General features: G+C 40.8%; 1 protein-coding gene and 1 pseudogene across 1 annotated transcript in view; both read left to right on the top strand.

Moving 5' to 3' along the window:
• The first annotated feature begins 3,526 nt into the window (after positions 1-3,526).
• LOC142946018 (interferon-induced very large GTPase 1-like) lies at positions 3,527-14,084 on the top strand (annotated as a pseudogene).
• A 1,409-nt stretch (positions 14,085-15,493) lies between these two features.
• Positions 15,494-25,753, top strand: part of LOC142946019 (up-regulator of cell proliferation-like) — a 28,583-nt gene continuing 18,323 nt past the window's right edge. Inside the window, exon 1 of the mRNA XM_076086998.1 lies at positions 15,494-24,977. The gene's annotated coding sequence lies outside the window, so the exon portion shown is untranslated. The remainder of the gene's footprint in view (positions 24,978-25,753) is intronic.

The following is a 25,753-nucleotide window of genomic DNA, read 5'->3' on the forward strand; positions in this document are numbered from 1 at the left end:
CATCAATTGGTGAACTATATCGTACACAGACATTAAATACACTTTACATAGAATTTGTATTTGATTAAAGGATGTTCCAAATTATTTTGGTGTCTCTTTTGTTAGTCGAATAACGATGAATCTCATTAAGTGCGTTACTTTCAACATGTTGGAGTCCTGGGTCAGATCTGTGGAGAATTAAGTCACTGAAGTATGTAATGTAAAGTTTGTAAATAACTCCTATTGTAGAATCTTCAATCTTTGATTTCTACCCTGTTATAATAAAATATGTGCACGTTTGTTGTCTAGCGTCTTGTATTTGAAACCTTTTACCATTCTTGGTTGTAACACACTAAATAATATAATAAAAAAGTTTGTCCCCATATGAGAAGAAAGCATGCTTTCTCTGATCACATAATAAAACAATTGAATTACAGTTATGAACACCGTTATAAGTTATGTTGTCATGTTTGACATTAACAGTGTTGTTATCCTCACAACCCCATCAGACAAAATCATGTATTTTGCATGAACAGTAAGGATTTGATTATTAGGGAATGACTCGGTGTGGAAGTTCATCCACCAGATAATCTTTTGGTTTTGCTATCTTCAGTCAGAACAATAATCTCTGATATTAATTATTTAACTTACCATGTAAATGCATATTTTGTTTATTAATGTTAACATTCATATTGAACATATTCAATTATATAACTGTGTGTTACTTGTGTGCTTCTTATTTTTTATCACTGCTGATACTGTAAACCCACAGTAAAGTGGAAGAAAGAAAAGTAGAGGCAAGAGAGTCCAAGACTACCTTCTATCAGCAGAGAAGTGTCAAGCAACAGTAGAGATAATTATTCAGCCCAATACTGCATCTAATACAGGATAAGAACCAACAGTGTGGCCGAACCAACACTGCTCTCGCCAAGTTATGCCGAAAACAAAGTTGAACAAATGCCTCAAAAGGAAGACGTCAAGTTGGAAGCTTTGTACCTGCAAGATGAAGACACCTGTTCAAATCAGAATCAGAATCAGAATCGGGGAACTAAATAAAATATTCTACATCCAACTGGTCAAGGTGATAGATGAAGGCCTTATGTGTATGAGGAATATCTGATAACATGCAGAACTGCTCCGTCAGTGTTAGGTAAGACTCAATTATACTATTCCAAAATCCAACTATCACACATTTTTACAGGGGTATCCCTTTGTCAATGTTGGGCAGGCAGCCCGAAACAGAGAAACCAAGGCTCCCTCCTGGAGCAAGGGAAGGGAGCTCGCTACAGAACATCTGTTTGCTGAGCCTGCACTAATGGGGCCCAGTCGCGCACAGCCCAAAAGAATTGCATGGAGCCACCGCCCTGTGGGTTCACCACCCCCATTGGCAGCTGGACAGCAGGCTAATGCAGGGTTCTAGGCATGCTGACGCCTGGCACTGTGAACTGACATATCTAAACCTTTGACCTGATGAAGGCGGTAGAGGGAAAGTTAATGACGTGAATGCCTGAACCAAAATGTATGGCAATCTGTCTTGCAGTTGTTGAGACGTTTCACTCAAAACCACAAAAATCATGGTGGCCAACAGGAAAAGTCAGGTCGTCACCAAATGACACCAATGACCCCCGGGGTCTCATTTATGAAACAGTGTGTAGGATCCACACTAAATGTTTGCTTATGTTCAAAGGAGGAAATGCATGAATGCCAAAAAATATTCAGATTAATAAAACCTTGCATAGCCTGCCAGTGAGCTATTTCCTTTCAGAAATCCCAAATCAACCTGAAAATGTGCCCAGCTGGTTCAGCCTCACACATTCAACCATAAATGGTCAATGCAAAGCACCTCATGAATGTTGATGCATAGAAATGAGCTGCTGATTAAAGTCTATTTACGGTGAATCACGGCAACTACCGAGAGGAAGAACACTCGTTCCCTCCTATTTCTTACACTTACACAGTCCTAACAGTTCCAGAGTATTTATCTATCTGCAACATAATACATCACGAGTCTCACCGTATTTATGTTTTATGTTTTTTTAATCATTTACACAATCCTTTGCCAGGTGAGGTGACTGGAGAAGGCAGAGTGTGACAGTCACCATGATGACTCCTCTGCTCCAGAGAGCTCTGATACTCATCAGATAGCCATTTACAGTTTGTCTGTGTACAGGCTGTATCTGTCACTATGGAATACAAACCATGAATGAATAAATAAAGTTGTGTTCACTGCAGCGATTTTACTCACAAACACTTAATGAAAACTAAGATCGTACTTGGTGATATATGCACAGTATTAAAAGATTATTGAAAACTAATGACGCTCTGTTCTGCAGGTCTTTAACGTTAGTTGACAGTATTTTACATATTCCATGAGTGTCGGTAGTTCGGCCTCTCCGCTGCGCTGAAGAGAACAGACAGCGCCAATTAAATATTCAGCGAAATTTGATTTGAGGTTTGATTTGGTTTATACCCGTTATAATAGAAATAGGCTTATAGTTATGTCTCACTAGTACAAGCACAAATAACACTGCTGGTTTGACTGTTTATGATAAGGAGAAGATATAAGTGCAAAGTAACGTGTGATATAAAGTGAAAAGGGAAATCAAATGTGAGAGGCATCATTAGATGTATAATGATGCCTCTCACATTTAATTTCTACAGTCTGGCTTCAATTCACCACCTCACCATCTCCAAAATGTTCGAACGCATGGGTCAGAGTTTCCGTACACGTGCGCACATTCTCCCTTCAAGTTTGTTTTTATACATCACAACATTTGCATTGGAAAATGAGGCCAGCTTCCCAGATACCAGATATGGTTCCTCTGGTTACCATGGATATCTGTACCAAATTGCATGGCAATGCGTCATGTTGCCAAAAACCTATAAAAATACTTTACGTGAAACATGTGTGGGACGGGGACTTACAGGAACAATTCCTCTGCACAAGAGAGCTCCCTACACCACGACTGCAGAGGACATTTTCAATCAGGTTCAAACTGCACCATCTTTTCATTAAATACATTTGAGAAGTTGAAAATTGTCCTCGATTTGGGTCGCGGCTTGTCATTAAGGGGTGATGGTGGGTCTGCAGCCAGACCACTTGAGAACCACTGATCTAGATCAGTTTCGGACATGTTTCACGTGAACGAGTAAAACTGCCTAAATTCGAGCTGTGGTCTGTTTGATGTCATCCGACATGTCTTCAATTCGTCTACTTATAGTGTCATTTGACAGAGGTATAGTTTTCAGTTTATCCCCTGCTGATATTGCATTACAATGCATAAACGCCAAATATTGTTCAGGAGTGTGAATAGACGGCACTCCGCTGCATAAAAAATCCCCTTCAAAATAAAAGCACAGGAAAACGGGTCCACGACCCACAAGTTGAGAATCACTGGTCTAGATGGTCCAACCCCGCCCTTCCTGAGGGCCACTTGGTACTAGAACAGCTCCCCCTTCAGCAGAGGGAGGAACCAGACAATAAGTTTCACTTTCCTGGAAACCAGATAATCTATTTCCCAGAAACAAAACAGAAAGTAACGTCACGAGGCTGAATAAAAGGCGATGCCAGTGACAGACTGTGGCATTGCAGAGATGTGCAGAGCGTTATCCTCAGGACTAATACTTAACCTGTATTGCTACAGTAGATAAAAACTCCTCGATTAAAGAACGGATACAGTTTGTACTATGGATATTCTACAAAGGTAGGCAACAATTGTAATCGGTTGTTTTTCCGTCTTTTAAATAGTGTTCAAATGTAGGCCTTCCATAGCCTAAAACACAAACATGACTCAGCATGTTCTATCTGTCCTGATCGCTCATACTGTGAATTGATTACAGTATTTTTGTTTTAGTCTATATTCTAGTCTGGCAGGTTGCAAAGTACACTGAGCTGAGTGATTTTTGTGTAACATCAATAGTTTTGGTGGAGACGGAGTTACAGAGTTATTTTCTATTACTTTCAGTGAGAAGCTGTTTGAATAATCTGGACCAAGGGTGGGATGGCTGAGAGTGTACCCACGATGGATAACTCAGATGAGGAGGTAAACAGCTGATTTGCACAACTCTTAACTTAATTAACAATACAATTAAAAGCCAAATATGTGTTGTCCTTCCAGCTATTGTGAATAGATTCATTACACTTTAATCAACACATTTGTATCCATTACCAAGGAGTTCTATGATGCGCCGGATTCCTTCCCTGAGCTATACTGTGAGGAAGGAGAGAACACTCCACCACCATCACAGTCTGACTGTAAGTGTGGGTCCGTCGTCCGTGCATGAAGTGTAATTTATCTGTCATTGTTCACGTTGTATAATAAAGAATGCCAAATTAGGAGTATTGCCTTATCTCATCACTAAAACGTCAACTTGTTCCATTATCTAACTTTAATAATGAAAATTGAGTAAAGCAAGTCGAGAGCTCGCCTTCAAAGTAAAAGCAATTTAAGGAGAGCTAAATTAAATAAATAAACAAATAGCCTAAATAATGAACATAATTCATAACTGTTATAAAGTCATATTTCTGCCACTTTCCCACAACTGATTGTGAATAAATTTGCCAATGGGCACAAACCCTGGAGTTATAATGATTCATTAAAATATTTTATTTATGTATTTAATTAAGGATTCTTGAACTATTTGGGTGAATGTTACAGGCTGTAGTGTTGAGACATGTGATGAGTCCGACTGTAGAAAGAGTTGTTTGACCTTAAACTTTGACTTTATTGCTGACTGTTATCATGACAATAACGCCACTAAACGATCCCATGTAAAAATCCTTTATGTTTATTTACTGTTTATTTATTTACCTTATTCTGCATAAAATAAAACAAATACAAGTAATTTTGCTGGATTTATAAAACAAAAAGGAATGATATGTTAATCATAGAGTACCACAGTACTACTAGTCACCCTGTGAAACGACCAGAAACAACACTTCCTAAATGCTTAGTACCTGTATATAAATAACTTACAATAGTAGTCTTCTACAGGGTGCACATGTGTAATCTGCTCACAACACGGATCCGTATTACTATACATATTAATAATAGCAATAAAATATAAAACATGTTTTCACTTTCCAATTTGCTTTACTTTTAAGAAATTACAGACGTTTTCTACCTTTACCTGCTGCTCGTTGGTTTTATGGTAACATGGATTTCAGGCCAGCCAATCAGCTCCTTCCCATCTTAAAACTTAATTTCAGTTAAGACTATATTAAGTAGGGCTAATAATTATTATTGCCACCTACTTGTTAAATATAATGAGAAATTGACTCTTTTACAGTCAGACCAATCACACATCTTAACATAAAACAAATTATTTAATGAATCATTATATACAGATAACTCCAGTGTTTGCACCCATTAGCAAATTCAGTTGTGGGAAAGTGGCAGAAATATGACTTTATAACAGTTATGAATTATGTTCATTATTTAGGCTATTTGTTTATTTATTTAATTTAGCTCTCCTTAAATTGCTCACTGGAGTTTGAAAATGCGCTTTTTTTTTAAGTTGAGCAGCTCTCAACTTCCTTGACACGATTTATATTGATCAAGTTGGATAATGGAACAAGCTGACGTTTTTGTGTGCAGAATTACATTTCACGTTTTCATTCAATACAACAATAACACAGACAAAGCGTTTAACAGGTTAAAGCAGCATCAGCTATCAATGAACAAACTCACATATCAGGATACATTTGCATGAGCACAAGTAGGCAAATGAAATTAGCAATACCCCTAATCTGACATTATACAACGTGAACAATGGCGGATCAATTATACTTCATGCACGGACCAAGTGTGACCGTCAACAACTGATCCAATTGAATGACTAAATACATACTGCAATGATCCTGAGATGTACCTCTCTTCTCTTATGACAGATGTTCCTCCGCCAGGAGAAGTGTCAGTTCTTGATGCAACAAGCAAATCCATGCAAACTGTCTTCACAGGTAAATCTGAATAATAAATCAATTTGATAATAATAATAATAAAAACATGGAGGGTTGTCTGCATGGTTTTTGGGCTCACAAAAAAAACTAAACACATGTACTTCTTACACTGAGGTATTCTCAGTATATACATATATATATATATATACGTATATACATATATACATATATATATACATATATATATATACATATATATATATATACATATATATATATATACACATATATATACATATATATATATATATACATATATATATATACATATATATATGTATATATATATACATATATATATGTATATATGTATATACTTATACATATATATATATATATATATATATATATACACATACGGTGAGTTTCAGACGAAAGAGGTTGTAAATTGTATTCCTACAAAATAAGTGCATGGCGTGATTATATGTGGCTTTGTCTTTTACTTCACCTCTTGCTCTTGGCAGTACTTTAAATTACAGACAAACGTTGACAGCTTGAATTTCCAGTGAAACCATTATATTGTTTCCACAGAGCCCAACCCTCCTGTGCAGATCACAGTGGATCAGGTCAGCAGTGAGTCACTGTCTCTGCGTTGGGACACCCCTGCTGGTGAAGTGGAGAGTTACATTGTGACTTGTTGCCATGAAGGAGACATTGTGGAAGAGTCAACAGACACAAACAAACTCACTCTCAGCAACCTGAAGCCCGGGGTGTGTTACACTCTTGAGGTTTCTACACAATTTAGGAATGGAAGAATCAGCAAGCCAGCTGTGACAACTGCCCGCACAAGTAAGTAAAATAGAATTATTGTTGCAATGAATTTTCAAAATGTTGTCACAGACTTAGGGGCAATCTACACATTTTTACCAGAACTCTGTAGAGGTTTCCAAAAGAAGAATCAAATATAAGAGGAATGAATTAGATGCAAGCATCTCTATCTCATAACTATTTATTGTAAGGATCAAAATTTGTAACACTATAGAAAACATAAAACACCTTACTGAATACGGCTACTGTGCAGTTTTAGTCCCTGTATTCAAATATGTCAATGAATGTGGGTAAGCCCACTCAAAAACTTTATATCAGACTCACACAAACATACATAATGAAAGATAAAGTTGAGAGAAAGCCAAAATCAATGAAATTTCGACATCATGTTTGCACCCAGGTAGATTCACACATAGCACACACAAACATACACATTAGCGTGCGGCCATGATAATAACGTAGTGAGATTCTGATATTGTGACAGCAATCATGGAAACCCTGTGTTTTGAGACAATATTCTTTAGTACTTTGATCTCTGTCTGGAAGAAGTTGCACTTTTTCCATTTAGGCTTCAATCCCTCCTGTCCCAATCTACTCAAGACTGCATCCAGACACTCTCATGGTGTGTTCACACCAAACACTATGTGAACTTTTCAATTACAAAACAAAGTCAATGCAAAGACGCAAACAGAGGCAAATTCGTGCCGGCCTGCCGCTCAGAAAACAATCATCTTAAAAGTTGATTGCTTGTTGTCTTGCAGACAGACCTGAAAAAGCATTAAAACAGACTTACAAATTTTCATCATGATGTAATTTGGGCATCTTTTTGATCCGTTTATTGCAATTAAATCACTGTAAAATCTGCTAGATACAGATGCAGCCATTAGCAGGACTGGAGTTATTCCATAAAGTGTTGATTGAACAAGGTCTCAGTAATGGTAGAAACCTTTGGTTCCCTTGTATGGCATTGCACTTCCTGAGGAAGTGGGCTGCAGCACTGTCTGATGGCTGTAGGGTAGCCTACTTCTGTGCAGGAGCCTGGATCTGAAGGGAGATTCTCTCTTTGTCACACTGGCTAGGAACGAGACCTGTATATTGAGAGCAGAAACATTGTTGTGGTCATTGGTATGAAAGCAGAATCACATTTTAGATGCTTAATGCAGTCTGCAAGCTGACAAGTCCTTTTTGTTTGTTCATTTCGTTAAACCGTACTAACTCACTGATATTGAGGGTTACAGAAGAGTCTTTAGGAAGGTAAAAATGGAAAGAGGGAAGATACAGAATAGCTTCTGGCCTGAGACGAGTCAAGTTGAGACGAGTATTTGGGTTTGCAGTACGAAACAGTCTCAGCAGCGAGCGTATACAGCTATGGTAAGCACAGAGGGCAAAATGCATATCCCACCCATACTGCTTAAAGGAAGCTAAACTTAGCCATGCAGTACTTGAGTGAGTTTGTAACACGGTTTAAGGCTGCAATGCTCCCATTTTGAGTACTGGCAGTTATTTTAGCAAAATATAAAAGCCAAGGAGGTGGGACTTTAAAGTGCAAGGCTGTGGCTATTTCCTGGAGGCAACACATACCAATGTATGTTAATCAAACTTGCGAAAGATTCGGTTCGAAAGATTCATTCATTTAGTTTTTGCCAACATTAGTGGTACACGAATGGCTAACGATGCATCCTAAAACCTACACTTCCTTTTGATAGTTTAATAGATAGTTCACCTTTTGATTTATGAATTGATTCAAATTAATTTAAATTGAAAAACAGAATGTCTTCATACACCTCTTTCAAGTCCTTTAGCTGACAATTCCATGGCAGGCTGCCGATTAGATTTTGATATCTCTTGTTCAAAAATCAAAATTTTAGGCTAATTGCAACACAAGAGAAAATGTCAAAGGGTTGCCAGAACATAAGGTTTCACTTTCTAGTGTATTCGTTATCTAGACCCAATAATTGGACAGATTACAGACTGCCTGACCAACATCAACATAGGCCTTAGTTTTAGTTAGGTGTACCATATTAAAACTGTGTTACACGAAACAACTTTAAATGTTACAACTTTGATCCGTGCGTATGAATATTGACTTAACCAATAATGGGTTTAATATTCATTGTTTTCATGTCTTCAGAGACACATCTAGAGAGCTTATTGGAGGATCTGGGGTTGGAGCAGCTCTACCCTGAGAAGCTATCCCTGAGCACAATACTTCAGATTGACGAGAACACCATCACTGATGAACCTGCCAAGTGTAATTCAGATCTTCCATGGTACTTCCTAAAGAAACTGATGATGGTTAATGTCACAGCTAGGAATGTGAAATGTACAACTGCATGTGAGTCAAACTGTCATGATCCGCTGTTAGATCTTGATAATCTAGTAAAAAGTACAAATTCATGTGACATGCTAAACCCCCTTGAAATAATCACTGCACTCTTTCTGTGTTCTGATGGTTTTGTACGGCAGGAAATGGCACTCAAAATGTCTATGTGTCAGTTTTCTGTGCCTCTGTTGCTTCCTAACTGTGACACAAAGCAGTGCAGACTCATGCTTTGGGCCATGAGAGACATTGTTAAAAAGTACAGACCTCAGTCCCTCTCAGAATCCAAAGGCTTTATTGAAGACAGAATTGTTCTCTCTGAACTTCCAATGATATCTTTTGTGAGACTGGGTGAGTGCTCCTTGTCCAAGTCAGAGATCCTCAATAAGCTTCTGAGCAATTCTCAGCAGTACCATGACACCTTTGTTCATCACGATATGGAGTGTGGTGACAGTCCAAAGAGAATATCCAATGGACTGGTTGAAATCACTTGGTACCTTCCTTGTGGGAACAAAAACATGGATGTCTTCAGTGAGCCAGTAGCTGTAGCTAACCTTCGTGGGGACATTGCTTCATTTGAAACACAATTTTCATTTTTGTGTCAGACATCTGCAGCGGTTTTTGTGTTCTTTGACACTTTGGACTCTGAGTGCGAGCTGCTTACCAACCAACACCACAAGGCACAGATCTTCTTGGTTGGGAACCATCAAAGCAATCACTTTGGTATGGATGCTCTAAAAAAGGTAGCAACCAAGTTGGGCTTGACTAACAGCAACATCCTTCTGAAGACTAAACAAATGAATGATGCAGACTTTGTCAAAACACTGCGGAAAACTGTTAGCAATGTAGTTGAGAACTCAAAGATGAAGATGGGAATTGAGCAGATGGCTGACATTGCCCATGAACTGGGGATCTGGGTTGATGAAGACTCTTCAGAGTGCCAGACTGCCAAGAAAAATGCAGATGCCATCACTGCTGAAATTCAAGATATCCTTGAATACAAAGAAGCTCAGCTGCCCTTGCAAGGCCAAATATGGAAGGAACTGACTCGCTTAGAGAAGGAAGAATTTCGGCTTCGAAATGTCGGGTCTGAAAAAATAGAAGACTACAAAAGTGATCTTCAGATAGAGAAAACAAAACTTCGAGAAAAACAAAACTCTTACGACATGTCAAATGCAATGACATGTTTCATCAATGCAATATCAAGCCCAGGGATAGAGAGGTGCTATTTCCTGAAATGGATGCGAATGAATCTCGATAACGTGTCTCGAGAGAAATTGTCTGATCTCAGGGAGCAGTACAAAGAAAAATGCAAAAATTCTGAAAACAAAGAAGAAATCAAAGACATTGACAGACAACTTTCCAACAGCTCATTGGGGACTGAACACTTCTTCCGTGAAATGGGTCAGATCTATGAAGCATCACTTTCCCTTCCAGAAAGAGACCAATCACGTCAACAATTACAGCATCTGCCCAAACTATGTGCACAATTGTTACTTGATGGATTTCCCCTTGAGCTTGTAGATGGAGAGGCATCCAACATACCTCTCAGATGGGTTAGTGACGTTCTTTCTCAGCTCAATGACTTGATGTCTCCTAAGAGCAAGATACTGGTAGTCACAGTTCTTGGAGTTCAGAGCACAGGGAAGTCCACTCTCCTCAACACCATGTTTGGAGTGCAGTTTGCAGTCAGCAGTGGTCGATGCACTCGAGGTGCCTTTATGTTGCTCATCAGAATCAATGAAGATGTCAAAAAAGTACTCAACTGTGACTTCATGGTGATCATTGACACAGAGGGCTTAAAGTCACCAGAGCTTGCACAACTGGACAACAGCCATGAGCACGACAATGAGCTCGCAACACTTGTTGTGGGGCTGAGTGATATCACCATCATCAATATTGCAATGGAGAATTCAACAGATATGAAAGACATCCTACAAATTGTTGTGCATGCTTTCCTCAGGATGAGCGCGGTGGGCAAAAAGCCCAAATGTCAGTTTGTTCACCAGAATGTGTCAGACGTTTCAGCCCATGAGAAGAACTTACGAGACAGGAAACTGCTCTTGCAACAGTTAAACGAGATGACCCAGGCAGCAGCCAAAATGGAAAAGAAAGAAGAGAACAAGAGCTTCACTGATGTGATGGAGTACAGTCCAGACACTGGGAACTGGTACATTCCTGGACTCTGGAACGGAAACCCACCAATGGCACCAGTCAATGCAGGGTACAGTGAAGCTGTGTATGAGCTCAAGAAGAACATAATCCAAATGTTGGGCAGTTGTGAATCATCCGCTAATGATATCTTGGAGTTTACAGAGTGGATGAAAGGTCTTTGGAATGCAGTGAAGCATGAAAACTTCATCTTCAGCTTCAGAAACAGCCTAGTGGCTGATGCATACATGAGGCTGTGCACAGAATTCAACAAATGGGAATGGGAATTCAAGAAAGAAATGTACACGTGGGTTACGAATGCAGAAACAAGGATTAACAACTTTGGTACAGTTGCTGTGAAATCTGAGACATCTGACATGTCCGAATTTCTCACACAGTTGAAAAGTGAAGCTTGCACAGAGCTGTCTAAATGGGAGACAAAACTTCTTGGAAATCTGGCAAAGTACTTCAAGCAAACAGAGGGTCATGTCTATCTAGTTGAAGGATACAGAGAGGACTTTGCAAACAGTGCAAAGAGTCTTCGACGAGAAATGGAGAGCTCCATGTTTAATCAGCTCCAAGCAGCAGCTGACATCAGACAGGGGATGTCAGAACTTGATAGAATCAAGGAGAACCACACTAAACAATTAGAAGTGAGAGTGTGTGCATTGATAGACGAATGTCGGGAAAAAAAAGTCAAGATGGCAGACAAAGAGCTAGACACAGAATTTGATAAGATGTGGAAAAAAACAGTAAATGAACTCTCTTTTTCTAAACAAAAGACCAAAAATGTCATCACAAATGTGTACTACTACCTGAGAGACAATGTATCACACAAAGGGAGTCATGCATGTGAATTATTAAATCAAAAAAGTCTGGAAGATTGTGGACTGGTGCCTTTCAAATATACAGCAGAAGGATTTTACAAACAGTTTAAACACAAACTCAACAAGTTCTTCAACATTGAAGATCACGTAAAGGCTGTACAAAACCTAGCTGACTGTATCATTGCAAGTTGCACACAGTTTGTGACTGAAAGAATGGAAAGAAAAAACAATTACCATGACACTTACATCCAGGAGATCTTACACATGATTGACGAGAGGCTGCAAAACAATCAGGATGTCAAGATAGAGATCCAGTTTGAAGTTTCACTGAAACAGCACATCTGTGGAGTTGCAGCCAGACAGTTTCAGAAACTGCATGAGGATTTCATACAAGCGAATGATCCGTACAGATGTCTGAACCAAAACAAGGAAAAGTTTCGCACTGATTTTAAAGATGTGTTCCATGAACGAGACCAGTGCCAAAAGAAGGCAAAAGAATTCACGGATCGCTGCTTGAGGCCTGCAGTCGAAAACTTTGTCTACCGTTCCTTGGGTCCTGATATCATTGGTGAAATGAAGACAAACCAGACGTTCAGCACACGAATGTTCTTCCAGTCTTACTGGATTTGCTATCAAAGGATGACTTTGAAAACTATCGTCGCTACATTTGCTCTTATGAAGAGTATGTAAAGACCTGGATACTCAAGCAAATAGTGGAACGCTTCTCAAATGGGTCTACGGTGTTTGAGTTTGAGGATCAACATGTTCAGTCAAGTATCAGGAGCATAAATGATGCCGTCAACAAAGCTAAAACAGAAAAGAGAGGCAACTTGAAGTCATTTGTTAAAAATGTCTGTCAGGAACTTGGTGATAAACTGGTCATTTCCCAAGATGCTCTTGGTGCTTTCATGATCCTGAACAATGCCGACCAGGAACAGTTTGCTCACTGGCTGACTGAGTGTGTGAAGGACATGGCACAAGTCCTTCGAGAGAAGTTAAAAAAAAAAAACATCCTAATGAAACTAAAAAAATTAAATGTGAATCCTCAGAACGAGATTTTCACCGAACTGATTGGATGTGGTAAACAGTGTCCGTTCTGCAAAGCGCCTTGTGAGGCAGGAGGAATCGAACATGTTGAACATTTTGCTTCACTACATCGGCCACAGGCTCTGGGTACATACAGGTCCTCTTGGACACAAAAACTTGTCACTGACGTATGCTCTTCCTCTGTGATCAGTGACCAGCTTTTTCAAAACATTGCTACAAATGATGAATACCACCCCTACAAGGATTACGCGGTCATTTACCCAGACTGGAGAATTGCTCCAGATGCAAGCCTTCAGGCGTCAGACTACTGGAAATACATTCTGGCAAAGTTCAACCAGCAGTTTGCCGAAGCATTCAATGCAAAGCCTGCTGATATTCCTCCAACATGGAAACATATCACATGTAAGCAAGCAGAGGAAAGCATCAAAGTCTCTTTTAACACCAAGTGAGAGACTACATGCTTTGTGGTTACAGAGGTGCACATCCTCATGTATATTCATTATCCTCTCGTGGATATTTAGATCTTACTTGTTTTATATGATTTAGAGGAGAATCACAAATAGTAACAGGACATAACAAGATGACAAGGTTGAAGATAAAATTCCTGTGCCAGGTTCTTGTCAGCTTTTACAGAGGAGCAATAGGAAACATCCTGACTGCAAACATTACAAACTGGCAGAGGATGTGCACGGCACAGGACAGGAGGACTCTACAGAGGGTGATTAAAACCGCCCAGAACATCATTGGCACATATCTACTGAGCATCCGTGATATTGGTGAGAAGAGGAGTCTGTGAAGAGCTAAAACGACATCAAAAGACAAAACCCACCCAGCCACAAGCTGTTCACCCTGCTGCCGTCTGGACAGAGATACAGAAGTATCAGCTGCCAAACCACCAGACTTCAGAACAGCTTCTTTCCTCTGGCTGCTAGACTCCTTAATTCATCCTCCACCCTCCATATACAATATCGTTTTTTCTTTGTTTCCTATGCCGCGAATTGGGACAACAATTACATTTTCTTTTTGGTGCAACCCTGTCATACAATAACAAATAAAAACCTTGTAATATTGTAAGTACACATGTATTTCACCACAATGGCTTACAATAGGAGAATATGAGAAAATCACTGCAGTGCTCAGATCACATTTAACATGTTTAATAAAAATAATCTGCTTTAACTATGTTTATTTTGATGTGGTGAAAAGTTGAAATACTTGATATATAGCTATATTGAGTCAATGTACATGTTAGGGGTACATGTTGGATGATCAAACTTTGATTTAAATGTTTTTGTGGAAGATGATTGTCATATTGTCAGTGAAAAGATGTACTTTGTGAATCAAATGTCATATCTCTTTTATTTAGGTTTTTTGTTTCGGTGAATGTAAATGTTAACATTTATTTTACTTTTTTTTTAACGTTATGTGGCATTTTTATTGAAGGACAATTTTATTGGATAAAGTTTGATGTACAATTGTAGTCAGAATCATTGACTCTTACAATTGTTTTTTTTTTCTGTGAAGTATATGATGCAAAACATTTACAATTCCAATCTTTTAAACCCTCATTCAGTCTGAATGTCAACATGCATGGGTATACGTTGTCTTCTTATCTAATTGAGTAGAATATGTTTTGTTTTATTACTCAACTTTTTAACTCTGTTTTTATTTCAATTAAGTATCTGGTTCCAAATATCTACATATTTAGGTTCATGTCGTCTCTTCTACTCCAAATATGTGTTTTGTTTTTGCGAGGTATCAAATTCCACATATTTAGATTTTTGAATCATCCAGTCTATTTGTGTGTGATGTGAATTTTGTTTTTACTCTGAATTCAGAATCTCTTTGTAAAGTATCTGATACAACATAATCTTTTTTTTCAGTCAGAAACATAATTTTATGTGATGGTTACTTGAAAGTTAGAATCTATTTAAAGATCTGATGCAAAATATTTACATTTTCAATTTATTAAAAGATCATGCAGTCTAAATGTCAACATGAAGGTTATACATGACAATGTTATTTCCCCTTATCTAACTGAGTATAATGTTATCTTCTTAACTCTCAATTTGTAATACGTTTGTTTTTATTTCAGTTAGTATTTGATGGCATATATTTACATTTTATGTAAAGAACAATATTCCTGATGTGGTAATATTTACATTTATACAAGTTTTAATCAACTGAGTAAACAGTGAACTGATTTTTTCCTGTAAAGTATCTGATTCCACATATTTACATTTTAAAATGATTAAAAATATATAAAGATAAAGAACAGACCAAACTAAATACCTTGTTTCAGTTTTCACCTCTGGTGGTTTCATTGTTGCTGTGTTGTGGTGAGGTTCACCTCACGACCCCTCACTGCCTCCTTATCCACAGGAGTGAGTACAAAAGGGTTCATATGGGTCTGATTGGACATGTTTGGTCCTCCGTAGGACAGATAAGCAAGGGATCCTGCTGGCAAACATTGTGGGGAGAAAGATGGCCATGCCTTTGAATGTCCGCATTTGCTAGTGATCAGTTCATCCTCTCTTTTGATTCGGATTTCTACATTTAAGGCTTTGAGTCTTTTTCCAATCTCCTCCCAAAGTCTCGTTTCCACAGCGTGCACCTTTCCTTGCCCTACTGTCCATCATCGGTTCCACTGCATCTATCCACCTGCAGAACGCCCAAATCAGTTGTTTTGTGTTTTACATTGTGCACATTTCCCTTTCAGAGGGCTTACAAAGTCTCTGACAGGGGCAGCCGGGTATATTCCTCTCCCTTCTGTCCCTCCCCCGCCACCCCGTTAGGCAGTAATAAAATAGAAAACAAACAGGCTATAGCTAGAGCACAAGCAAAGACAGCACCGGTGACTAACTTCTCCCATACTGGATGTAGGCTACCACGTGTTCCAGCATTACCCATGACCCATGTTTAAAATCCGTAGCAGAGACTGTTGTGGCTTTTACCCCGTTTGGGAGATCCGAGCCCTCTTTTCATCTTGCAGCGCCGCTCCGCAGGCCGTGAAGGCCCACCGGTTACCCTCGGTGTGCTTAGAGTTTAATTTACAACTGACGAGCTCACAAAAAAAAGTCACTAGCTTAGTGAACTAACCCTTGAATGTGAGGATAATAGCAGAGCTGAACTGAGGTCAGAAATTGTGTAGAACGCGGCTGATACAGTGAAGTCAGGTGTTTCGGAGTTTTGTGATCACAGCAGGGATTTGATCAGCGCAATATGAGCTCCGGTCTCGAACACAAAGCTAGTGTGCTGACGGAGACAAGAAAAGGGAGGGAGTGAGTGAGTGAGGTTGATACGGAGCGGGGTGTTTTTGAACACAGCCGGAAGGAGCTCATTTTGAAGTGTGAAGTTTTTACCATGGGGGTGATCCTGCCTCTCTGCCTCTCTATCTCTTTGCTGTCTAATTAGGGCCCACCTAATTGCGAAGCACTTCTGACATCACACACACACACTAGCACACACACACACACACACACACACATCAAACAGAATATGCATGTGCTGGAAATAGGGGTGCAGACAGGAGAACGTGTATGTAAAAGAGCAAAGGCTGCCTGTCTCTGCTTTGTTTTTTACCCTTACTGAAATACAAAAATAATTCTGCAGAGGCTAGCTACAACAACAGATCTGGTACTTCACGCACCCTAAAAAGCAATCATCTCCAAACAGACTGGAAGGAAAAGTAGCTACTGCGGGATGATGGGCTTGCGGTCGGCGTGATGCATCACTTGGTTGGAGAGAAACCTCTGATTCTCCGGAGAGAATGAATGGAAGAGTAAGTTCACAGTTGATCAACATCTTCTGAGATTTGTGGAAATGACTCTTTTAATAAATGGGTGTTGGGAGGTGAAGAGGATTTTTGGGGATTTTTCCTTGTTCTGTGAGTTCTGTAACAAAAACCAAGATATCCAGAGAGCCGATATGATCTGATTAGATTTGGGAAAGGTGCATTGACAGATACAGTGTCCTTTCCCCCGTCATCATCTTAAAAAATAATTCATGCATAGATCCCCTCTGAGAAAACCCCTTTATATACTTTCTCCATTGTACACATTTATATATAACTATATATAATATCATTTCTCTATATCTATATTTTCAGCAAAAGTTCTTTCCACAAAAAACAACAACTAAACAAATGCTTGAAAAGAAAAAGAAACAGAAGATGAAAGAAAAAAACAAACACAATCGAGGGCCAGTTTGGCACTTTGTCATGAGAACACACAGCATCTGTTAATTGACAGTAAATAGGAATACTCTCGAATTTTCTTTTGTTTTTTTTTCCTCCCTCGATGAGAAAGCAGACACAGTAGTACAAACTTGGCACCAAGAATGCTGGTAGAATGAAAGTATCAGATATCAATGCTTTCCTAGCTATAATACTACTGGTGGCACTCTATGCCCCCTCCTACAGCTCAGTCGTTTGTGAGTCCCTGGAGCAAAGGAGCGCTGGGAGAGAGGGAGAGAATCACATGAATGAGAGGAACAACGCAGGGATAAGACACAGATGTAGAAAAGAGAACGATAAATGCACGCAACACGCCAGGGAGAGTAAAGAAGAAGAGGATGAAAACGGCAAGGGCCGAAAAGCATTTGTCCTTTTGACTAGTGTCAGGGGGCTTTAGTCTGGAAACGGCATACCTTTGAAAACAGTATCTTTGAACGATCTAAATCACCCCCAAACTGATCATCTGCTGCCGTGCAGTTCAGTTGCTTCTCCACACGCCACCAGTGGAGCTGCTGAGTTTGACAGCACACGATGGAGGAGGTGGAGTTGTTTGTGGGGAAAGAGAATAGGAGAACAGAACAAAGGCCCACATCCAGAGGGCCTCTCTTCTAGATCTGTGGCAGAGCCAGTCTTCCTGGTCCCTAGGTGGCGCTGTGTCGTGCTAGTCCCTACTATACCCTGGTGGTGGAGTGGGGATGGGGCAGGGTGTTGTTGTGGCCGGTGGAGGGGAAAGTGTTGAAGGCATGAAGAGGCTGCATGCTGGTGATGGTACTGGGGATCATGGTGATGGTGTTAGGTGTCATCAGCGGCACGTCGTCGGGGGCACGGCGCAGCGCCAGTGTGTAGTCAGGCGGGCAGGCGGGCCGTAGGATGTCATGGGGCCGGAGGGGCTCCATGTCGTGGTGAGAGTTGTGCTCCGAGTGCTTCATCTGCAGGGACATGATCTCCTCCTCTTGGCTGTGAGCCAGGTCGTTGGCAGGCCCGCCGCGTTGAGGAGACTCGTGGCGCTTTTCACGCTTGTAGTAAAGGGCGGCAAATGCCAGGATGTTGAGAAAGAGGAGCGATGCGCCCACGGCAACTGTCACACTCAGCTCGGTGGAGTAGTCCCGGGTGTCTCCAGGGAAGAGGTTCTGGTGCGGACGCTCCGAACCCTCGAGCTCCGGATCAGAGGCGAAGGTAGGGTAAGGGTGACGAGATGGGCGAAGGCCCGGTCGGGGGGTGCCATGGCCAGGGCCTCCTGGCGAACGGGTCGTGGTGGGGAAGAGCTCCTCATATAGACTATGGAGGTGGGGGACTAATTCCAGCCAGAAGGCCACCTTGTTGGCCCTGTAGTTGTCTCTAACACGAGGTTTTAATCCAATGTGGAGGTACTGCTTGTCCTTTGAGTTGAACTTGGTCCAGATGACCTCTTCAAAGCGGTTGGGTTTGGTGTGAATGAACTTGGTGTCCTGAGGGACTGGCAGGTTGGGGTCCCTAATGGAGGACAGAGGGGACATATCAGTCAAGGTTTTAATCATCTGGCTCAAAGATTTCTTCAATGCGTGTTGACATCTTAACATTGAATATACCCTCGTGTTTTAAGTTGTTATTTATGAACTTGCAGCACATGAGACAAGACACTAAACTTTGAACAATTCTGCGAACATCCGGTTCATGAGATCAGCCCTTTCACCAAAGACAAAGACGCTTCAACTCTACTACTAAAGAGGCACTACACTTGCTAGTTTATCAAAAACATCATTATGAATCACTGCAAATTTAAAGTGCTGTCGGTGGAAACTTCCAGAAGCTGGGATTCCAGATGTGAGGGCAAAGCAACATCATTTTCAGTGGGATCCACAGAAAATGGGTCCAAAATCCACATGTGTCCGTCTCTGGGATCCTCAGGAAAGTAGTCATCAAATGTCTCTGCCAGTTGTGAGAGGTGCTGAGAGACACTGATCTGCACCTGAGGAGAGTTTTCAAAAATGTCAGACAAAAGTGGAAACATGTCCATCCTCTTTTCCTGGGCCCTCTTAGTCCACAAAGCAAGTTTCCTCCTGAAAGCTTGAACTTTGTCTGCAACAACAAATATGTTGCCATTTCTCCCCTGAAGTGAGATGTTCAGCTGGTTCAGCAGTGAACAAATGTCACAGAGGTAGGCAAGTTTAGCTGTGAACTTCATGTTGGCATAGTAATGTGCCAGAGGAGATTTTTTCTCGGTGAGAAAAGAGAAGACCTCATTCCTCAGCTCAAACAAACAGTTGAGGACCAGTCCTCTTGAGAGCCATCTCACCTCACTGTGATAGAGCAGCTGGACATGATCTGCTTCCATGTCCTCACAAAGCTTGGCAAAACATCTGGAGTTCACAGCTCTACTTTTTATGAAGTTGATGGTTTTCACACTTACATCCATCACCTCATGGAACTCTGGGGACATATTTTTTGCTGCAAGGCCTTCACGGTGGAGAAAACAGTGGGTCCATTTTGCTTCTGGTGCACGATCAAGTATCTGCTTGACGACGCCATTATGCCTGCCGGTCATTGACGCTGCACCTTCACTGCACACCCCAACACAGTTCTGCCAGTCCAGGCCGTTCTCAGTGAGGTAGTTATCCATGCAGCGGAAACATTCCTGAGCCGTAGCTCGTGTTGGTAGCGCTCCACAAAACAGTATGTCTTCGTGCAAACTACTGTCCCAGCGATAGCGAACAAACACCAGCAGCAGTGCACCATTCGTGACATCAGTAGACTCGTCTAGTTGCAAAGAGTAATATGGGCTACTTTTTATTCTTTCCAGAAGCTGATGCTGTATGTCTGAGGCCATGTCCGCGATACGGTGACTCACAGTGTCGGTTGAGAGTGGGATGGTCAGCGGCTTCTTAGCAGCAGCCTCGCCAATCATCTCACGGCACATATCCACAGCGGCAGGCAGAACCAACTCCTCCGCTATGGTGAATGCTTTCTTACTTTGTGCCACACGTCTGGCTACGAGGTAGCTGGCTTTCAAAGCACATTTGGAGTTGCCAGTCAGTGACACGACAGACCTTTTCTGCATCTGTAGCCCATTTTCCTTTCTCTTGAAAAAATCCACCGGCTTTCCCACGAGCGTTGGATGAAATGTAGACTTTATTTGGGGGGGGGGGGGGGGGGGGGGGGGGTTTGGCACCACTTTCGTCTTCATTTTTTCGTTTTAAATACTTCTCCATAACTTTCGCTACAGGCTAGCGGCTAGCTGAGTGTCTTCTTCTGCTTATTGGAGCTTGTTAAACAACTGACTGACGCATTACCGCCACCAGGTGGTGAGAAGCTATATTATAACTGAGCGTCTCATGGATAATAGGAATATCTCTGGTGTCTTCAATTGATAACCTATGTGGTCCCGCGGCCCTCGCGGCCCACAGGTGCAAAACTGAAAGTTTTTTGCGGCCCTCTAGGTGACGCTCGCAGCCCAATCGTGGGCCGCAGCACCATGGTTAAAAATCACTGTACTAGATTATGGGTCCATAAATGTGGTCAACACACGTCTCTCACTCATTCCCTCTTGGTTTCATTGTTGTCTGTTCTTACTCGTAGCTCTGCTGGTGACTGAAGTCTCTGTCCTACTGGAGAGCTATTACTGCTTTTGTTCCTTTACATTTAATCTGCGGACTTCACAATAGTTGTGCAGAACAAAATAAGCATTAAACTCTAGCCCTATTTTTAGGCCTCTGCTCGAAAATGGCATACCCATACTAAAGAGACTTAAATTCTGTAACTAAAAGGTCTATTTTAACACACCTAATGATTTAATGATTTTAATGCTATAATTCAGATAACACTTGTGAGATTGTTCAGATGGGTAAATATTGTGTATATGTTGCTGGTTAATATAGTACATAAAGATATTACACAGCTCAAATTGAAAATATTCAGGTTCACCTGAAAAAAAAGCACTTTTATTGATATTGTGTTTTTGAAATAATGCAGCTGAGAGCCTAAAAACTCTCCCAAATCATAGCACAACCGATCAGTAGTCCTAGAAGAAAGTTTGGCTGGGATAAAGTGAAGAATAAGAGGCTTTTAGTACAGAGAGGTCACGCAAGGTCGTCATTTTGGAACCAGCTGTTGCAGCTCTTACATTGTACTTTTATATACTATATAACTATATATTTCACTTTTTTATCACTCATATTATTCAATACATCCAAATACAGCCGTTTGGCATCATTTTGAGAGCCAGGGTCCTCTCAGAGCCGGTTTCTGGCTCTCATCCATGGGATTTTCTCGTCTGAATTCCAGTTGCTGTGTGTGTATGGGAGTCTAGCTCAGCCTATCATCGGTCGATTTCAGTCAATGAGCCCGCCTTCGACGCGTCAGAGTCTCAGGAAGGCTGTCGTCAAAGCCGGGTGTTGATTGACAGAACTTTCAGCGAGTAAAGATGCAAAAAGTGCCGCGCATCCCCGAGCATAAAATTCCATTCGCCAAAAGTCTGACCACCCACCCACGGGTCCAGCAAGTTAGATTGACCCCCCCCCCCCCCCCCCCCCCCTTCTACAGGAAACAGATGAGAAACAGACAGGATGTATTTGCCAACAATGTTTCTAGCTTTGAACCGGATAATTATTGCCGTTATTTTTGTGATTCTTCATAAAAGGTAAGCAGATACCTATGCTTTTTTCCGGTGAAGGGAACTGTTGTGTTGGCGTTGTTGGCTCACAGCTTTGTAGTGGTTTCACGGAGAGAAAAGCCGAAGACATTTATGGGTTCTGCGTCAAAATGTAATGCTCGGCAACATATTAATTAGCCGTTTAGCCATTAGCTTGCTGTTCCAATATCGAAGCGCAGTAAATAAAACGCCGATTTGTGGCCAGAAATACGTGGTTTTATGGCACATTTTCTAGTTGCGTATATTAGTAGTGTATAGTTGTGTTTGGAGTGTGTAAAAAGTGACTTATATGATAGTGTTGCCCATACATTGCTGTTTAATCCGGTATATAAAATGTACACATGCACAATATTCGCTATCAATATGACCATTTTTTAGACGATATTTGCTACCCCCCCTAAGCCCGAGAGCCCCCAAATTTGGGGGCGTCGTGTGCAAGAGGCTTTAGGTTAATAAGGACAGGAAAGTCCTCCGTTTTGTGTCCATCACCCTCCCTAAAGCCGCTAACCGTGGCTTCACAAAGCCGCTCCGTAGGTCTGGTCACGCTGCTCGCTAATCGCTCCAATAACAGAAATGCAGAATTTAACTGAACAACAGCTGCTAGTAAAGACAACAAGGTCAGCAACACCTGTAATCAGTTGTCCATGTTGAATTAACCTGGTAGTCGATCGATAATCAAGGCTGTTGTTGTTTGTGATTTTCCGGGAAAGGGTCACGTGATAGGGGCCTGACGAATCAGGGAAGGACACATCGCGACTGCTAAGAACCAATCAAGTAGCAAACGCGGGTGGCGCCATCGTTTCAAAACTTATCCGTTTTCGACCATCCAAACGAAGAGGCAACCCCAGAGTTTTCAAACTTATCCGGCCTCGGGAGCCTAAGATAACACCAACCCCCGGGAAACGTTTTCACACGGGGGAAATCTTCATCCAAACACAACACTGGGGTCCTATTGGACAACAGCCACAGACACCCCAGGACTTCCTGTGGTGCAGCTCTGCCTGTCCCTGAAAATACAAAACTCTCCGTCCCATCCAGCTCTCTGCCATTCCACGCAATTTGATTCGCGTGCAAGGAGGCACGGAAACAACTTTGCTTTTAAAGAACCTAGGTCAGTCTTACATTCGCTGGACGAATAACAGACTGTTTTGTTTTTGGATCCTGAGGCAGAGAACAGATAACTTCTATAAGATAAGATAAGATAATCCTTTATTCGTCCTGCAGTGGGGAAATTTACACACATATTTACACACATTCTATACCCCGTTCTCTCCCCGTTAACGTTGACTTTGTGCCGATTATAAGGAAGAATGATACCCTTAATTTCCAAAGAAACTCTGCCACATAAGAAGTTTATCGCCGCTCAGCTTGGAGCTCGCGACCCTGAGTTTAACCAAGTTACTCAGAAGGAAGTCTTCTTACCGTAAGAGGCTTAGCTCAGTGTGTCTGGGCATAATTAGGTCATAGTGTTTATTACCTTGCTTTGTTTTGTGGTATATTTTCAGGTCTTACACGATACAGCGAAGACCCCAAGTGTATTTGTCTTAGATGAAAACCAGATGTGCAGGAGACCAGGGGCAGAAGGGGGGATGTGTAGAATGAGGAGGCCACATACATTCTCTTACGTTCCGCCCAGATGTAAACATAACATGTATCCTATATAAAGATGAAGCGAGAGCCCTAAAGGCAGGGACTTTCGGATTCGACTTGAGACCTCCGGACGATCTAGACGTCCGTAATGGCATGTGTTGCTTGTTTGTAATAAACTTTATTATACCAGCAAGAACAGTGTCCACGGAGCATCCTTCCTCATCACTTCAACAGAACTGTCGCATGCAAGATACTACAGTTTGTTTGCAATAAGTTACTGTATTGTGAACGTGTTATTGTGTATGCTCACGGACCGCCGAGTCTCGTTAGTGCTGTGTGTCCCATCTGAGGATCTGCCCCCCCCCCCCTCTTTTTTCGCCTCTTTGACTAACACACACACACACACACACACACACACACACACACACACACACACACACACACACCACAGATTGTTTGTTGATTTTAGATAGGCTCATACATGTATTGTGGTTGTTAGTTTTAGATATTATTTGACTTGATCAATGTTTATTAGATTTTAATTTAACTCTGTTATACTTTTAAAGAGCAGCTGTCTGTGATTACTTTGAGCATGTGTATTGTGATAATAGCTGGATATGTGGACTGAGCTCAAACCTTCACTATTCACTCTGAATGTGGAATAGTACTTTGACTATTGACATTGTGAGTGAATACTAATTATGATACTGAGTTTATAGTTTGGTTATTGTTCCCTGTTTTCAGGGTGGTTCCCCGTTATTAATTCTATTGAACCATTCAGTGACCTTTGTCACTCAATGGTTGAACACTCAAGTTATCACGTGTCTGGACATAAAGATAAGACTCGACACTCAAATCGTTAAGGCTGAGTCTCCCATGTTTTATGACCCTAACCCATCGTTGTACTTTGTTTCATGATCTTCATATACTTTGTGTGTGTGTGTGTGTGTGTGTCCGAGTTTGTAAAGGTTAGGAATAATACATGTATATCCATGTTGTGTAATTGTTTGATTTATTCAATCTTTAATTGATCAGGTTTCATTTAGTGATTCATATCAAACTATTTGGTGTCATTTTGCATCCAGTTCAAATAAGGAAGAATTTAAATGAATCTGTAAGTGACTATCAATTCCAGTAAGGTGAAATGAAATAATCAAGATGGGAATGGTTTTGCTGTTCCCATCGTAAAACTGCACCCCCCTTATCAAGAAGATAAAGCAAGAACACGTCAGCTCTCCTCTCTCTTTCACACTGCACTTCAACTCTGGACTTTGACACTGAACCACACGATCAAAAAACTGGACACCGAAAGTGAACGTTGTTTCTCCAGCAGAATAAAAAGAGAGGTCTGCAGGGATGCATTTGCACACGCGGGCTCGCCCCGTATAGGACACAACCTTTAAATGCTGCACCGAGAAGAAACTTCTTCATAGAAAGGTTGCTATTTGGCCATGGCCACATCTGTTCTACAAAAGGTGAGTCGCTCTATGCTTTTGTTTTGTCAGTGATTTTGCCGTTATGTGCCGAATGAGAGGACCTGAAAAACCGGGAGAGCACTGTTAACTCTTTCAAACGTGACTTGTGCAGACTACATATACTAGACTATTCATGTCATTGGTGGTGTAAATATAATGAACAATCTTCCCAATAAATCAACAGTAAAGTCTGCAGCTAACCATATAAAAACAATACGTGCTGCGGGGAGAGGCGAGGAGGAGACTGCAGATAACAGATAAATTAATTAACATTAAAAAAAATGAATAAATAGATGCATAAATAAATGAAACTATTTGAATGAATACAAAAATATGCATTTTATAAATGATAATTTAAAAAAAACTGATAATTACCGCATGCAAACTGTATTTAAAAGGAAAAACTGAATTCCATTTAAAAGATGTTTCAAAGTTACAAACTAATTTCACTTCAGATTAGCAGCAGACATCAGCTAGTCCCTCAGAATATCAGGACATTCTGATGTAGAATCTCAGAAAAAAAGCCCTTTAAAATCTCATTCATGAGCCAACTTCTTTCTAATTAGATTTACAAGGAAATGGTCGACAGTCACAAATTTATTTTGCTTCAGATTAAGAGTAGGACACCTCAAAGTGCCACTAAGAGAGAATCAGGATATTCCGGTTACATTTACACCTTTAAAATCACAACCAGGGGCTAATTTAACTCTAAACTCAGATTAGAATGAAAAGGAAACAGCCTATTGTCACAAACTATCACCAATACTCGGACATTA

Source organism: Anarhichas minor, unplaced genomic scaffold (assembly GCF_050575085.1).
Source record: "Anarhichas minor isolate MPS153535 unplaced genomic scaffold, ASM5057508v1 ptg000009l, whole genome shotgun sequence".
Classification (NCBI taxonomy): domain Eukaryota; kingdom Metazoa; phylum Chordata; class Actinopteri; order Perciformes; family Anarhichadidae; genus Anarhichas; species Anarhichas minor.